A 17,007-nucleotide genomic window follows, 5' to 3' on the forward strand; every position below is an offset into this window, starting at 1 on the left:
GTTCTGCAGGGAGCTGCCTGAAGAGGGCGGTCGTAGTCTCTCAGTCACGCGCGACGCCGGGTCCTCCGGGCTGTGCAGTAACCTGTGTCCTGAGCCGGGCGCTGTACGCCGCAGAGTGCTTTTACACCTCCGAGCGGGCGGTGCCCGAAGACACCGCCGTACTTCATAATAGCTACGGTTCTACGCCGTGAGTTAGGTATCAAAACCTCCATTTCCTGGGTGAGAAAATTGAAGCACAGCTTTAAAACAACTTGCCCAAATATACTTTAAAATACCTTGGCGGGGGGGGGGGGTGGGGAGTGTTGAGGAAGGGAGAGGAAAGGATATTAGAAAAATGTTGAAAATTGGGATCCCTGGGTGGCGCAGCGGTTTAGCGCCTGCCTTTGGCCCAGGGCGCGATCCTGGAGACCCCGGATCGAATCCCACATCGGGCTCCCGGTGCATGGAGCCTGCTTCTCCCTCTGCCTATGTCTCTGCCTCTCTCTCTTTCTCTCTCTGTGTGACTATCATAAATAAATAAAAATTAAAAAAAAAAAAAGAAAAATGTTGAAAATCAATTAGAATGATTAACATAGCATTTTAATTAGTCTATTTTGAGCATGTTTGAAAAATTTCCTGAGAAGTTAAAACAAAAGATGAAGATGATGAAACTTGCTTTACATTACACAGCTAGTAAATGCAATAGGTTTTTAAAAATGTTATTGTCAGCCTCATTTTATTATATATAGAAATTTGTTTGTTTATTTAAAGTAAGCCCTATGCCCCAGCTGGGGCTTGAACTCAGGACCCTGAGATCAAAAGTCCCATGCTATACTGACAGAGCCAGCTAGGCACCCCTGCAGTAGGGTTTTATATTTACGTTTGTAGGACTCAGACATAAAAGTTTTTAACTCCATATTATCGCTATATTCTCATTTCTGGTGTTAATTGTTCCTGATAGATTATCATATTGGCCCAGTAATACAGTGTATATAAAACAAGTTCAGGTCCTTTCAACATTTCACAGACGAGGAGGGGGAGCTGAGAAACCAAGTGCACTGCTTAGAGTCATTCTGCTAGTGATGGGTAGTGATGGGTTTTTTTTGAGATTTTATCCATTTATTTGTGAAAGACAGAGAGAGAGAGAGAGAGAGAGAGAGGCAGAGACATAGGCAGAGGGAGAGGCGGGCTCCCTATGGGGAGCTGGATGTGAGACTCCATCCCAGGCCCCAGGGATCATGACCTGAGCCAAAGGCAGAAGCTCAACCACTGAGCCACCCAGGTGCCCAGGGGCAGGGTTCTAATGCAGATAATTATAATGTCAAGTTGCACTCTCTTTCCCCTGCACCCCACTGCTCCTCTCTTAATCTTTAACCAGTAGTGCCTGCCTGGATAGCCAAGACTGGAGTCAGGAGGTAGAGGTTTAGTGCAATCAGATTCCCTGTCACAGAGTCATCAAAAGAGTGCAGCCCCCAATTTTGCAGGCCAACTAGCCATATATAATTTTTAAAAGATTATTTATTTATTCATTCATGGGAGACACAGAGAGAGAGAGAGGCAGAGACAGGCAGAGGGAGAAACAGGCTCCCTGCAGGGTGCTCGATCAGGACTTGATCCCAGAACCCCAGGATCATGACCTGAGCCAAAGGTGTCTAGACGCTTAACCGCTGAGCCACCCAAGTGCCCAGCCATTTATAATTTTTAGACACAAACCAGATGATTGAATTGCTCACATAATTCAAAACCAGAATATATCTGGGATGCTTGAGTGGCTCAGTCTGTCAAGCGTCCAACTGTTGATTTCAACTCAGATCATGATTTCAGGGTTGTGAGATTGAGCCCCACCTTGAGCTCTGAGCTGGGCATGGAGCCTGCTTGGGATTCTCACTCTCCCTCCCTCCGCCAGCTGCCCTCTCTAAAAAACAAACAAACAAACAAACAAAAAGAGAATGTGCCTTCCTGACTGCACATTGCACAACATTGGTTTTGGATAAATTAGAACATTAATTTACTGCAGTAACTGGTAACTAAAGCAATGCTGCCCACTTTCCTGATTGATAGAATGTAAGACATTGGGGCAAGAAAGAGAACTCCTCTACATATTCGGGCTTTAGTAACCTCTCCTATCCCTAACTCATGTAGGGGAATAGCAGAGGCAGCTCTGGAATGGAAGGGGCTGCTCCCAAGGAGCAGCCACTATCCAACACTTTGAGAGTGTATAGAAAGCCTGCACTGACCCTGGAAAGCAGCAGGGGCTGTGGAAAGAAACTGGACAGGAAGACTGGAGATACAGCCTCTAGATTTGGCACTGCCACCATCAAGCCATGTGATGAGGGACAAGTCTCTGTTTCAATGCAATTCCATTTCTTTAGTTGTAAAAGGAGAAGATATGATTAAATGCTCTTGAGAGTCCTGTTCAGTTCTAACAATCTAAGCATTTTTATTTCTAATTGCATCATCTAGGGCATTCTGGTCTGGAGTGTATGGGAATCAAAATATTATCAAATGTGGTCTGGCATCAAGGCAGCCAGGAAGAAGAATGCAGTAGGAAGAATGTAACAAGAAGGCATATCTCATCCATCTAAATAGTGAGGCAAAATGAGTTGGCAAAATGAGTTGGCAAATCTTTCTGCTGGTGATGGGCAGACCTCATTCCTCAAGGAATGAGGACCAGTAACTGAGGTCCCTGATGCTGACTGAGTTTAGTTACACAGTTCTCATATAGAACTACCATTTTTTTTCTTTACTGAGATGTTTTTGAGTAACTTGCCTGGGTTCACAGGGATTCAAAGAGGGGAGAAATTAGCAAAAAGTCATGTATCTTGGTAAAAAGATCCACTTTTTAGCGTTTGAATTTTATTCATCCAATGCTATATGAAGCAGCACTTATTGACTGGACTGGTGATGTGGCAAATAGCTGACCTGTTAAAGGGCAACATTATTCTCATAACAATTCTCTTAGAGAGGTATGTGGTGCTTGGCAGCCTACCTGTAGGGAGACAGGAAGGTAGTGGAAAGAAATGAGCAGTCGGTCTTGAGGTGAGGAACTGGTTCTGGATACAGTTTAGGAGGGTGAACTGTTTCAAAAATGCCTGAACTCTGTCTTCCCCTTGCATGGCTCCTCCACTTGGAATGAAGAAAACTCATTAAAAGAGCTTAGGCTCCTCTTTTTTTGGGGAGGGGGGGGCACCCCTCCTTTTTTGGCCTGTGGGTGGCGGTATAGTCCACTGACCATTGGTTTACATGAGACAAATGGAGAGGACACAGGAGGAAGTTCGCATCGCATCGGAGTGGGCTATGCCACAGCTTGGACTCTTCATTTTTTTTCCCACATTGGAATGATGAGGGGGTTGGGCCTAATCTTTAATATCACTTGCAGCTCAAAAATGCTGAAATTATGTTCATCTTTCCTGTTCTTCCTTCATAATCTTGCTGAAAGGCTAAAAGCAAAGGATTCCCTATGATTTTGTTACGAAAGGTAAAAATGAAAACTATGCACACATAATTTCATATTGATACTTCTAGTCTGATCATAGAGGAAATGTTAGCTGATGTCATAGCCTATCTTCTTTTCCATTTTGATCACAAGAGGGATTTAGGAGCTATTTCCTTTGCCTCGACTTCCCAGACACACAATTGTTTGGTGTATCCAATTTACCCGTAAGAAAATTAAGCATTTCAATTCCATCATTGGGGAGGAATTTGTATTTACAGGGTCAGAGATTTATGGATGATTCATGTTTGGGGAATAATTTGGACATATATTCACAGAAACCTTGTGGTTTCTAATGTATAGGGAGCTATAGGCTTTGGGTATTGCACAGTTCAACCCTTCATTTGATAGAGGAGGAGACTGAGGCCTAGAAGGAGTCTAGAGGTAGAGCTAGTGTAAACTCAGGTAGGTCTCTGGGCTTCCAGTTCAGCACTTTCCCCCACTACTTTGCAGATTTAAATACTTTGAGAGGATCATCTGAGGGGATGATCCTCCCCTCAGAGGTAAGGATTGGAAGAATGGGGTGTTGTTCAACCTCAGTTTGAGAGGGACAGGAGAAAGGGTGGTTGCCATTCATCAAGAGGGTGATGGCAGTCCTTCTTTCCATGTTTCCACCCCCATCAGTAGTAGTTAATCTGGACCATGTTACTAGACAGCTCCATATATCTTCTTCCTCATTCCTTCAGGAGATGAACATGGTCTGGTGTTCCCCAAATAAACTTTGTTTTGAAGTCCATCCAGGACCCACCATGTATGAAACAAAAGTGAGGACAGGGGAAGGGGTGCTCTGTGATAGATGTTAACTAGAATCCTCACCCAGCAAGTGGGATAGCTTACTTCTAGAAATTATAGCCCTGCAAGAGGCATCGTCAGGAAGAGGGACCTTTTGGACTTTAGAACATAAGTAGATTTTTGATAACCTTCACCTCACTGGCGTTTACCTTCTATAATACCCTATTCTCTGTTCTAATTTTTAGGGCTTTGTTGTCTGGATGATTCATGAATGTTTGATCTTTCAAAGTAGACTGGAAGTACCTCAAGTACAAGGAACACTCACGTTAATCCTCCAAACAACAGGATTGATATTTATACATGGTAAAAACTCAGAAAGTACCCCCTGAGTGATGAACTTCATATCTGCTAACCTTTAGAATTGAAAAATTGAAAAAAAAAGAAAAAGAAAAAGAAAAATTGGTAGCTTTGTATATCTATCATGTAAAAAGGAAATTGTCCCCAAAGAAATTTACCCAAAGTCCTCCATAATATTTTAATGTAGTGATTTATTTTTACCTCTTTTTGTATAACTTGTTTTTGTTTGCCTAAATAAAAATCCTTAAATAATGATTTTAAAGTATGTTAAATAATTTTTATATATCATAGGCAAGATTAAGGAAAGAACTTTAAAAAAAAGAACTTCAAAATTTACTTGCTTTAACTTATTTATGGCTATATAACTACTTGAAACCATATATAGTAAAATATATATTATATGTAATAATATAACCATATACTTTTAATAACTTTTTCCATAAAAGTACATGTTTATTTTTATATAATTTAGAAAACACATAAGTTTTAAAAAGATTTATTTTTATTATTTATCAGAGAGAAAGAGCACAGGCAGGAGAGGGAGAGGGAGTAAGAATCTCAAGCCGACTCCCCACTCAGTGTGAAGCCCAAGGTGGGGCTTGATCTTATGACCCATGCTGTTTGGGATTTTTGATGTTATGGAGAATTTCAAAAGGAGACAAAAGAGTCTAATCTGTAAGCATCCCTCCCCTGGATTCAATGATCGTCCTGTTTCCTCAATACCCCTACTCTGCTTTCTTTTTCTGTCTTTCTTTTTTTTCTTTTAAAGATTTTGTTCATTTATTCATGAGAGACACAGAGAGAGAGGCAGAGACATAGGTAGAGGGAGAAGCAAGCTCCCCGCAGGAAGCCTGATGCAGGCTTGGATCCCTGAACCCTGGGATCACTCCCAACCGAAAGCAGATGCTCAACTGCTGAGCCACCCAGGTGTCCCAGAAAATATACAATTAAGGGAAAAGAGGGGATCCCTGGGTGGCGCAGTGGTTTGGCGCCTGCCTTTGGCCCAGGGCGCGATCCTGGAGACCCGGGATCGAATCCCACGTCGGGCTCCCGGTGCATGGAGCCTGCTTCTCCCTCTGCCTGTGTCTCTGCCTCTCTCTCTCTCTCTGTGTGACTATCATAAATAAATAAATAAATAAATAAATAAATAAATAAAATTCATTATAAAAAAAAATAAGGGAAAAGAAAAAAAGAACAATCCCCCATAATCACACAACCACTATTGACGTATTGGTAATCAATCTATCAGCCTTTCTTTTTCTTTTGTATACATGTATAGCTTTCTTTCCTTTTTTGGGCGTGTGTGTGTGTGTGTGTATATATATATATATACATCTACACACCACATATATATGCCATATGGTATATGCTATTTTAACTTGCATTTTTTGTTTAAGTTATATTGACTGTCTTCCTATATCTTTAAATATTCTTCTAAGCATCATTAATGGTGGCTGTATGGTATTCCATTACATGGATGTACCAAAATTTATCTAACTATTCCTCTACCTTTGGCCATTTAATGTGCTTTCATATTTTTTCTATAAATAAATTTCAGGGAACATGATTCTAACAATATCTTTGTGCACACATAAAAAAATTTCCAATCATTACAATTATTACCTTAAGTAATAATTTTAAGTTACCTTAAGTTCTTAATTTTTCCTAGTGACCTTTTTTTTGTCTGAGGAAAAAGCTCTGTTTGGCCAAGAGTGTAGGTGTCAGATCTCAACACCTTTGAGAACTACAAACAAGGGGTGGAAACTTTTTGTTTTTATTTTATTTGTTTTTAAAGGAGGTTTGCTGCCTTGTGCTGTAAATTCTAATTATTTTGCAGCAAGGAAAGTAAAACATACTGAAGGTCTTAGTTTGCATCGACATTATTTAGAACACATAACAGTTACCAGCCATCTCCCCACTGAGATTGGAGAGCTGATATTGTCACTACTCCCATACTATCTCCATTACACAAAAACACACATGTATGCTATGGACATGTGTTTATACAGCTGGGTATAGTTTTTTGCCTTCAATAAAAAGTGCAGGTTTCTTGCCTGTAGTATAATAGGTGTTTGATTAATATTTATAAAGTGAAAGAAGAGGAAAGAGATAATTATTTATTGACTCAGTGATTATAGGTCCAGTCCTACACTGCTGGATGACCTCTCATCCCATGTCAAGAGCCCTTTTAAAAAGCAAGAAGTGAGCTCTTTATATCCAGTCTCCACAGAAAACAAAGGTAAGGCTATCAGTATCTATTCTCCACACCTTCTCCCTGACATTTTCAGGATGACAGCCCTGCCTGATCAAAACCAATGAGTAGCTACCTGTAAGCATATTTTATCATCTTAGAAACAAACACAGTAAAAAAAAAAAAAAAGAAACAAACAAACACAGAGCTTCCTAAAAGTAGGAATACATTTTATTCTTGCATATTAAAGTTGAATTGCTGTGCATCGTACCAATTGTGAATTAAGGAACATGCCAATCTTCCCATCATGTAATATTTAGACTCCAGTTGGGGAAAATAAACACCAGGCTTTATTTTGTGAAAACTTGTCTTAACATCCAGGGGGTCTCTTAAAGTCCTTCTCTGATGCTTGACCCCTACCTCTAACATCCCTGCTTCTACTAGAGTCAGCAGTGGCAGGGGGCTCACACTTTACTGGGCAGTTCCATCTGTCTTCAGGTAGGCAGCTGTTTTCCTTAAGGCCAAAATCTGCCTCTCTCTGCCATATTCCCACTCGTTTTAGTTATGTCTTCCTAAGTGTCAGAAGCCAGTTGGGATCATTCTTCTCGTTGGATGTATAAAGGCAGCTTGGTTCTTCCTTTATTCTTTGTTTTCTTTAGGCCAAAAATAATTTTTGTAAGATTCTCTTAGAATTTTCCAGTTTCCCCTTATCTACAATCCTAACTTTTCTAGTTAGCAATGGACTGATTTACTCTGAGCTACCTGGCCTCACACCTTCCCCACTAACCGCTTCCCTGCCTATCTCCCCAACAAAAGGGACATATTGAGTCCCTGGCAAGAATCTCTGGGATTCAAAACCAGAGATTCTTTATTGTTTACTCAGAGATTATCGTTGAACAAGAAGTGTGTGCCTGGGTTACCTGTTTCTTCCTTCAGGGCTCTCACAGTCGTGGATGGAATTCCTTGACCATCTGTTTTAGCTCTGGCCATTTGCACTGGAAATGAAGGCCAACTGTAGGACATGTTTATAAGAGGTAGTATGGTTGCAATAGGAAAAATGGGGACTTTGGAGTAAAGGTTAGGTTGAACTTCCAGTTGCTCCATGAAGTTGTTTTGAGATCTTGTGTCTGAACTTTTCTGGTCTTTTGTTTCTTCATCTGTGACAGAGAGATCTAATATCTACTTCCAAGTGTTTTAAAAGCTAAATAAGATGATGAACTTCAAAGTGCTTGCCTAGGGTGGGAATTCTTTAAATGGTAGCTACTATTAATCATAAGATATAATTTTTCTCTAGAAAAATGATGGCGTTGGCATATTCTAAATGGAACAAGTAATTTTTTTTACTGCAACAGGACCTACTATCATTTGTCATCTTCATTTCAGTTCTCTCTGACCTCTGATTCACAGTAAATCTTTTTAAAATTATGATCCATTCTCCTATTTCTCTTGTCTTAACCTCCTATTCATTTTGTAGCCTAAGGACGGATTGGGCTTCTGGCCCCACCTGTTCTCTGAAACTGCTTCCTTTAAGGGAAGTCCTTATTGTCAAATCCAAAGGACCCTGTGGGCCTCTACCCTGCCCCTGCACAATTTGACACTGCTGGTCACATGACCCTTTCAGGGAAGCTCTCCCCTCCTAGGTTCATGGGTACCACATTCTTCTGGTTTTCCTCTAGATGCTCCACATCCTCCTTCCACAGCTCTTCCTAAATGGCCACTTTCTTTAAGGTTCTTTCCTGGACCCTTTTCCATTCTCATGGGAAGTCTAATCTGCCTTTAATTGCCATCCTTAAGCTAATGATTCACCATATATGTCTCTAACTCATAATTCTCTCCAGAAACACAGACCCATATATCCAACGAACCTATTGACTTCACTGTTTCCTTGGATGTCCCATGGATACATCATACATCACTGTTCAAAGTGCAACCAGTCCTCTTCTCTTCCTAATCAACCTTAACTCCTGTGCTCTGTGGCCTAATAACTGATACCACCATCCAGTCCCTCCAGTTGCCAAAGCCAGAAATCTTGGAGTCAACCTTGAGCCTTCCTTCTCCCCTTGCTTCTATATCTGCTTAACCATCAAGTTCTATCAATTCCATCTCCGTACTATCTCTAAAATTCATTATATTCTTTCTGTCCCTTCCAACCACGATTTTTGCTCAGGCTACCCATCAGCTCGTCTTCTTTCTTCTGTCGTATCCCTGCAAGTGTGTTTTCTGCCTTGCAGTCTAACTAATCTTTTCAAGTATAGTTTTCATAATGTTAGTCTCTTGGATAAAATGCCTTAATTATTCCTCATGGTGCTCAGGAAAAAGTACAAATGCTTTGGGTCTGTTTAGAAGGCCTTTTATCAATCTGGTTCCTGTCCTCTTCACTAACCTTCACTTCACCCTTTCCACTCTTCTTCCCATATCAGGAGTCTCTTCTTCTGTCCTCTTCCCCTGCAAATTTCCCACCTCCACCTCCACATGGCTGTTCCCTGAACTCACAAAACCCTTAACTTCTGGGTCTTGCCATGCTTTTCTTTCTGATTAAAATGATTTTTTCCTACCTCTTCATCTGGCTAACTTCTAGTGTCATTCAGAAATCACCCTATATGTCACTTCCTTCAAGAAGTCTCTATTAGTTTAATTAAAAGTGATGAGCTAATGTTGGTTCCTCAGTTTTAAGAAATGTTTCACAGTAAGAGAAGATGTTTACACTATGGGAAACTGGGGTGAAAGGTATATGAGAACCCTCTGTATTATCTTTGCAACCTTTCTGTAAATCTTAAAACTATTCTAAAATTAAAATATCATTTAAAAAAGTCTCCACTAACCCTCCTGTGCTCGCTTAGCTGCTACTTCTGTGTTCTCTAAGATTTGGACCTGCTGTCCTAGATTCAAAGCTCTTAACACAATATCTGGCCATTGTCTATGTGTCTGCCTCTTCCACTGCAAAATGTTGGGAATCATGCTTTCCTCATTTGTTTATTCCTGATAGCATAATGCCTAGCAAATTGGCAATGCTCACAAAGTATCTCCTGAGTAAATTTTTGATGTTAAATATATTGTTTTTAGGGGGACAATACCAAGCTTTTGTTGTAGGGTAACCTGAAATTACAGGCCTACGAAAAAGAACTTAAAAGTATCAGACATTATGAGTGACTCGTAGGTTTTGCTTGTTTCTCAGCATGACGAACTTGGGAGACATGCTGTGCTGGATACACTTGAACATCACATGTGTCCTTACCCAGTGCGTCTGTTTCCAAGAGAGTCACATGACATTCGTTCCTCTGCAGGTAAAGCACCCCAGGCCAGCTGAGCTGGGTTAGTTTGCTCTGGGTGAACCTTATGGGCTGCTGACACATCCCAGGAGGGTGTGGACTGTGTGGTGAATGCATGAAAGCCAACTAGGGCAGAGAGCAAAAGAACCAGTTGGAGGAAGAATGACACCACAGGGAGATGAATCTCCAGTTTGGCAATTCTAATTCCAGCTCTTTCATTAATGAGCTGTGTAACCTTGGCCAAACGTCTTCCTCTTTGTAGGCTCCAGCGTCTGTGTTTGTAAAATGAGGGCTTGGATTAGCTGGTCTCCAAAGTCTGTTCCAGGATTGATGCTGTGGGATTCTGCAATCAGTGTGTGGCCTGGACACGAGTGGAAGGAAGCAGGTAAGTATGTACTAGGAGCATAAGGGCAATTAACCTTTGGTTCCAGGTCAGAAGCAGTCTTCAGCAAAAGGAAACCAAGCTAGGACAGAGATTTGTTTAAATCATCCTAGACGTAGAGACCTCTGGGGCATAGTAGCTCAACATTGTATCTTGAGGATCTAACTCAAGTCTATCATGAAGAAGCAATTCCAAGAATTGGAGTGGGTGAAGGTGGGCAGCAGAGCAGTGCTGATTTTTGCTAAATAATAAAATGATCACATTTGGGGAAAGTTTTTGTGTTTATTGGTCAATAGCTTTGATTATCTCCTTTGCACTGATATTATCCAAATTGTGTTAGAGATGATGCAAGGAGTACCACTGGGAGCATGGCTAGGGCAGGCATGGCAGCAACATGTATTTTTGAGTTGGAACTGTTAGGTGGGTGAATTGAGATTATTTGGAATGTGAGACTTTCAAGTCATGGAAATCCAGAATTACCTTAGTCAAGTAAAAAAAAAAATCCAGTTTACTTTAAATTTTATCTGTCTTAAATGGGTGGTAGTGGTTTTGATAATTAATGATTCCTTGGGAAGTGCAAGGAAAAGTATAGTATGCATTTGCCTAATTGAATAAATACATCATAGTCAACCTTTACTGGTTAAGAAGATCCACTATTCAGTGGAGAATGTAGGGTGAGTAGAGAAGAAAATAACATTATGATTCAGAAAAATTCCTGGGAAGATTCTTTTGTGCTCACTGTTCGTTGGTATCTGAATTTTTTTTTTAATTTTTATTTATTTATGATAGTCACACAGAGAGAGAGAGGGAGGCAGAGACACAGGCAGAGGGAGAAGCAGGCTTCATGCACCAGGAGCCCGATGTGGGATTCGATCCCAGGTCTCCAGGATCACGCCCTGGGCCAAAGGCAGGCGCCAAACCGCTGCGCCACCCAGGGATCCCGGTATCTGAATTTCTGAGAGGTATGTGGAAACTCCTGCCTTTGGTTCTGAAAGAACTGGAAATACGTGGGCACAAGGGATGCTCAGGCTCTTGGCTTAGGGTGACACCTTTCAAATCTGGTCCTTCCTCTGTGTTGACCAAGTTTAGGGTGGAGATGTGTCGTTCTTGGCTCTCAGCAATGGGATGGGCCAGGAGCAAAGAAAAGCCCCTCCTGAAAATGAGGAAACCCGTCAGATGCAGAGAGAATTAAGGGAGATGTGCCAAGCTTTAGGCCACCTGGGAAGAGGAGCAACTTTTGGTCAAAAATAGTAATAGTTAAATTTATTATTTGCTCTGTACCAAGCATGGTTCTAAATCATAATGATCATAATCGGAATTTGTCATAATTCTCACATCAACCTTTTGAGGCAGGCTCATATTTCCATTTCTAAATGAAAAACTCAGGTACAGTGAAAATAAATATTCACCCAAGGATAATCAGGTGGTGAGTCATAGAGCCAGAATACAAACCCAGACAGCCCCACTGCAGTCATCGCTGTTAACCACTCATGCCCTGGTGCACATACAGTCTTTCAAGGTTGCATGTGTCTCTAATTCTGTGTCTCTAGCATCCATCCTGGGGCTGAGAAGGTAATGGGCTTTGTTGAGTGTTCCCGAACTGAATGGAACCAAGTGGACTTAGCCTGTGCCCAAACCTGGTACCTGGAGTCTTTGGGAGGCCCTCTTTGGCTCAACACAGTACTGAGAAAGCAGAATGCTAGCCAGTACTTGAGGGCTGGCAGCAGAAACCCAGCTGGCATGGAATCATGGGCAGGACTTCCCCTTCCTGCACAGGAAGAGAGAAGAAAACCATGGGCACTCTGAAGCCTGGGACTCAGGGGTGTGGGAAAGCAGCCCTGTCATTCCATAGCATGGCTGAGAACTCACTCTGCACAAGCCCCTGTGCTGGGCAATAGCCACTGTAGATATAGGGTTGGGTCACGCACATTCTGTGCCCTGGAGGAGCCCCATTTGACACTGGGAAGGGCTGCCTCTGATAGGAACCCCCCAAACTGCCTTATGATCCCTGTCCTATTTTGTAGGGCCAGACAAAACTAATTCTAAAACATACTATTTCTCTCAGTGGGATTTTATATGTTCAGCCCAGTGTCCACTAACTGAATTAAGGAGACAGGCTGTATAATTTTCAGACTCCTGGATGAACTTTCTGGATCAAGGATGTGGGGGCTAACTGGTGGCAAGACTGGGTAGACAGAACTTGTGAAAGGACTCTGCAATTAAAATGGCTAGAACAATTGTTGAATAAGTAAAAAGAAAGAAATCTGTTCCCATATTCATAAAACTCAAGGACCTACTTATCCCAGTAGGAAGGCAAGGGTATTTATTTGCAGCTGTGGAAACTTCTTTCAGGTCAGTTCTCTTGAATGAAGGAGAGAATTAGATAGGCCAGGATTCATTTGGTGATCAAAATGTTGTCTGGTTGCCTGGAAAGCACCAGTTTATGCTTATTATACTGTTATACTGGTGGCATTATTTATATTGCCTTGTTTCACTTGGAAAAGTATCCTGATTTGGATGATAAATTTTATGGTCACACTGTCCAGGCACAAAAAAAGCCCTGTATTATTCTGGTGAACCTGAGTTCTGAAGTTTAAGCCCAAAAGATTTTGGGGCATAAACACCTCTTGCTAGAAAGCTTTTTCCTCTGTCACCACCATGCCTGGATATGGACAAAAGTCTTTCCTTTTCCTCCTTAGCTTGGCTGGAAAAATATAAAACCAAAATTTACTTAAAATAATTAATAAGAAACAGGGACACCTGGGTGGCTCAGCGGTTGAGCATCTGCCTTTGGCTCAGGGCGTGATCCCGGGTCTGGGGATCAAGTCCCGCATTGGGCTCCCTACGAGGAGTCTGCTTCTCTCTCTGCCTATGTCTCTGCCTCTCTCTCTGGTCTCTCATGAATAAATAAATAAAATCTTTTAAAAAAATAAAAATAAAATAGAAAAACAGACACAGGGTACAAATTCATTCAGTTCTTTCCACAGATCAACTGGACTGGCTCAGGTTAGAGTCACCAGTTCTTGGACCTTTTAGCTCTCCTGCACCGAGAGTTCTGGGACACACACCCAGAGAAAGGCTGTGGTGGGGTGTCTGGAGGGAATGCACATGTCCTGCTGGACTATGGGACCCCAAAGTATTAGTCTCCGAAGTGTCCTCTCCTGACTCCTGGGATGGGAGACAGGAGGGAGAAGAGTTATTTTCTCATGTGGAGCCACCCCTGGAGATCCACTTGAAGCCTGGTCATAATGAATGTAGCAATTATTAGAAACTTGCAAAAGGATCAGGGAGAGGAATGAAATTGGTGTTTCATGGAGTTTAATTGAGCATTACTCTGCTCATTAGCAGCAATCAACTCAGTTTATGTGGCCTTGTTTACAGATGGAAGAAAACAAAGATTCAGGGAAAGAGCCTGTCTTTTGTGTCCTTTTCTCTCTCTCCTCTCAACAACGCATCTACCCCATCTGGGATGGTGTGCTGCTGTTGCTAAATCCACCAAGCAAAATCTATCATTGTACGTGACCTTAGTCACCTATTTGTTACAGACGCATTTTTGGACTGTTTGAACCTCTTCATCATCTCTTTCCTTTGGATACAGATGGAGATTAGGCAGATTATTAATAGACAATTATGGAGCCTTAGCTCTGTCATTGACATTGAAGAGAATTACAGGGTCAAGGATTTTATAGTTAAAATTCAAAGAGATATAAAAGGAATGAGAAACCTCAGACATTGCTTAGGTTTTGATGCCAGAAACTCATTGCTTCAAAGATCTAGAAGTGTGTAATAAAACCACACCAGCTCTGTTTCTACTTTCTCAATATAAAACAGCTAAAGATCACTGAATAAATTAATACAAGATAGTAAGAGTGTGCTTCTCCAAGAAAGTTCCTCTAAGAAGCTTGCTGTTTCAGGAAGACCTGAGTTGTGGCCTTTGTGAATCAATGTTGAAAGGAGCCAGATGAACTTGTGGCCAATGATTCCATCTGTAGCTACTGAAGTCAAGACATGGTAAGGAGTCATTTCTTATGGGTCCTTCCACTTACACCTCCTATATCACAGGGGCCACAGAATGGGCTGGGAATGTTTTCCCTGAAGGATCCTTGCTGGTCTCCAATTTCTCCTGATAAACTGCTTCATTCTCTGCATCAGACACTCCCTGAAACTTGAAATAAATTCTGAGTTGATTAACATACTATTTAAGAAATGTGACCTTAACCTACCTAGAAAGACTATTGAATGCATGCAAAAGCCTTCCACATTTTAAACTCTGGGGGCTAGAGACCAATTCCAACAGCACTGCCATGGCTCAAGACTCTTCTGTAAATCACCCAAGAACTGACACAAGAGACAGTGATCAATCTTAAAAATAACCACACTCACAACTTTATAGTAATGATAGAAATACTGACAGAGAGTTTAGGTTTCCATTAAAATAATAGTTAAACGATATCAAGGGCATATTGTTTGCCAGGTACTGCACTGAGAGCTTTACATGCATTGTCTTGTTTCATCCTCCCCATAGTAAGTACTCTTATGTAGGCATTATTGTATTATTACTTCAATTTCACATGTAAATATGATTATAGCCTAACCTCCAGAATTCCAGATCAGATATCCAACTGTCTACTCAGTACCTCTTTTCAGATGTTTAAAAGGTGTCTTAAGTTCAAAATATCCAAAATGTGGCTCCTGATATCCACCTCTTATTGCCCTGCCTCTAACAACCTAATACCCCTTCAGTCTTCCTCATCCCAGGTGATGACAACTCCAGCCTTCAGGTTGCACGGGCCAAAACCCTTGGAGTCAGCTTTGACTCATCTCTTCTGCTTACACATCACATCCAATCTGGTCAGCAAATCCTGTTGCTTCACACTATATCAGAATCTGGCTACTTCTCATTCTTCCATTGCAGCTTCTCTGGTTCAAACTACCATCCTCTCACACCTCGATGATTGCAGTGACCTTCTGCCCTTGCTCATTTCAAGTCTAGTCTTCTTACAGTAGCCAGAAAGTTCCTGTTAAAATGAAAGTTCAAAATCCTCCAGCAGCTACCCATCTGACTCAGAGTGGAAATCAAAGACTTTATAATGGCTACAGAGTCTCATCAGGGGCCAACTTCTTTTCTGATCTTTACCTTGAGTTTACAGACTCTGAATTTTATGAAATCTTTTGTTCATATGTGAATCTGTGTGTTCTTCTAGGGGGAGCCCATGTGGCTTGTTACCAAGTTCTTGAAGGATTCAAAATCTCCCAAAAGCTTAATTACTGATTGGAGGAAGTTTCACTCTTGAAAATCCAATTTAAAGAAGGGATTTATTCAAATCATAATTCATTTGGAAAAGATTCTTTGATTAAAGTAGTCATTGAGAATGTCTTGTGTGTTTGCAAGACAATGGAATTGACAAAATTAAATATATGCACTTATTTTAGTAGACTCTTTATGACCCAAGTGTATTAGTTCAAAGTGGATTTGGGATAAATCCCACTGCGATGAAATCTACGTGTAACAAAAAGATGTTTGAGTCTCCAGCTAAAAGTTCTCTTATTTCAAATAGTATCAAACTGGCATGCAAAGCTTTGGGCCAGTTGTGTGTAAGGTGCTGTATTTGGGAACATTTTCAACATATTTCAGTACTCAGAGGCTAATGTAGAGCCTGGTACAGTAAGCCCCTGGTTTCTGTCTTCTGTATCCTCTTCTCCCTTTGCCTCTCATCCTAGAATTTGTAGCATTTCACAGATCTGGTATTCATGAAATTGAACCAAAAGTGATTCTGTCAGCCAAGGAGAGAAATCAATGATGCTTCCAAGTAGATCAGCCTGGATATAGGTTCTTGAGCCACTGAGACCCTAGCAATGCAATTCTCTCCTCCACTGGACCCCAGCATGTGTACAAAATATGCTGAGGGCCTTGTCTTTGGCTTGATTCCCTTGACCATTTATAGGCATAGAAACCCTGACCTATATCCCAAGGGTGTTATGTGGATGAACCAGTAAATCATAATTAATTGCAAGGTAAACATTAATTGTTGTTATCACCATCAGTTCCGGCCTGGGTTCTTGACCCTAAGAGAGAACTTGCTTGTACAGTGGCTCTCTGTGGGATTGCAGAACAGCTTACAGACTTATGAGGGATGAGACTTTCTTTGAAGTATGTTAGGAGTACTCTAAAGTATTTTGAAGTACTTGAGTTCATGCTGGAGAAATGTCTTGTTTGTAAGTAACTGCAGGGAACCAGGTCACTGTCCTAACATCAGAAGAGCTGCCATGAGACAGAGGATGTGGATTTACCCTTCATGGGCCCAGAGGGCAGAATTAGGACCAGTGAGGAGGCAAATGTTAGCCCAAGAGTGGAAGGAACTTTAATAGCTAGAGCAGTTCAACTGCAGAACTAGCTGCCTAAAAAAGCAGGGAATTCTATCTAGTTAAGGAAAAAATCAAGCAAAGCTCAAGCAAATTGATTACCTGCCATGTGCATGGCATTGTTTTAAGTGCCGGAGGAACCCAATTAGGAACTAGGCAAGAACCATGCTCTTAGAGAGCTTCTGGTGTAAGAAGGAAGGTAGATCAATCCAACCAACCATCCATCCATTCATCCAGGCAT

At 41.4% G+C, this 17,007-nt stretch overlaps 1 protein-coding gene across 4 annotated transcripts in view; it reads left to right on the top strand.

Annotated features, from left to right (window-relative positions):
• Positions 1-39: 39 nt before the first annotated feature.
• FRMPD1 (FERM and PDZ domain containing 1) overlaps positions 40-17,007 on the top strand; it is a 150,991-nt gene continuing 134,023 nt past the window's right edge. Inside the window, exons 1-6 of one of the 4 annotated variants that reach the window (XM_072841972.1) lie at positions 40-196; positions 4,450-4,567; positions 6,691-6,800; positions 9,928-10,036; positions 10,284-10,406; positions 11,193-11,365. The gene's annotated coding sequence lies outside the window, so the exon portion shown is untranslated. The remainder of the gene's footprint in view (positions 197-4,449; positions 4,568-6,690; positions 6,801-9,927; positions 10,037-10,283; positions 10,407-11,192; positions 11,366-17,007) is intronic. The other 3 variants (XM_072841973.1, XM_072841980.1, XM_072841974.1) reach the window with 3 other exon arrangements.

This window comes from Canis lupus, chromosome 10 (genome assembly GCF_048164855.1).
Source record: "Canis lupus baileyi chromosome 10, mCanLup2.hap1, whole genome shotgun sequence".
Classification (NCBI taxonomy): Eukaryota; Metazoa; Chordata; class Mammalia; order Carnivora; family Canidae; genus Canis; species Canis lupus.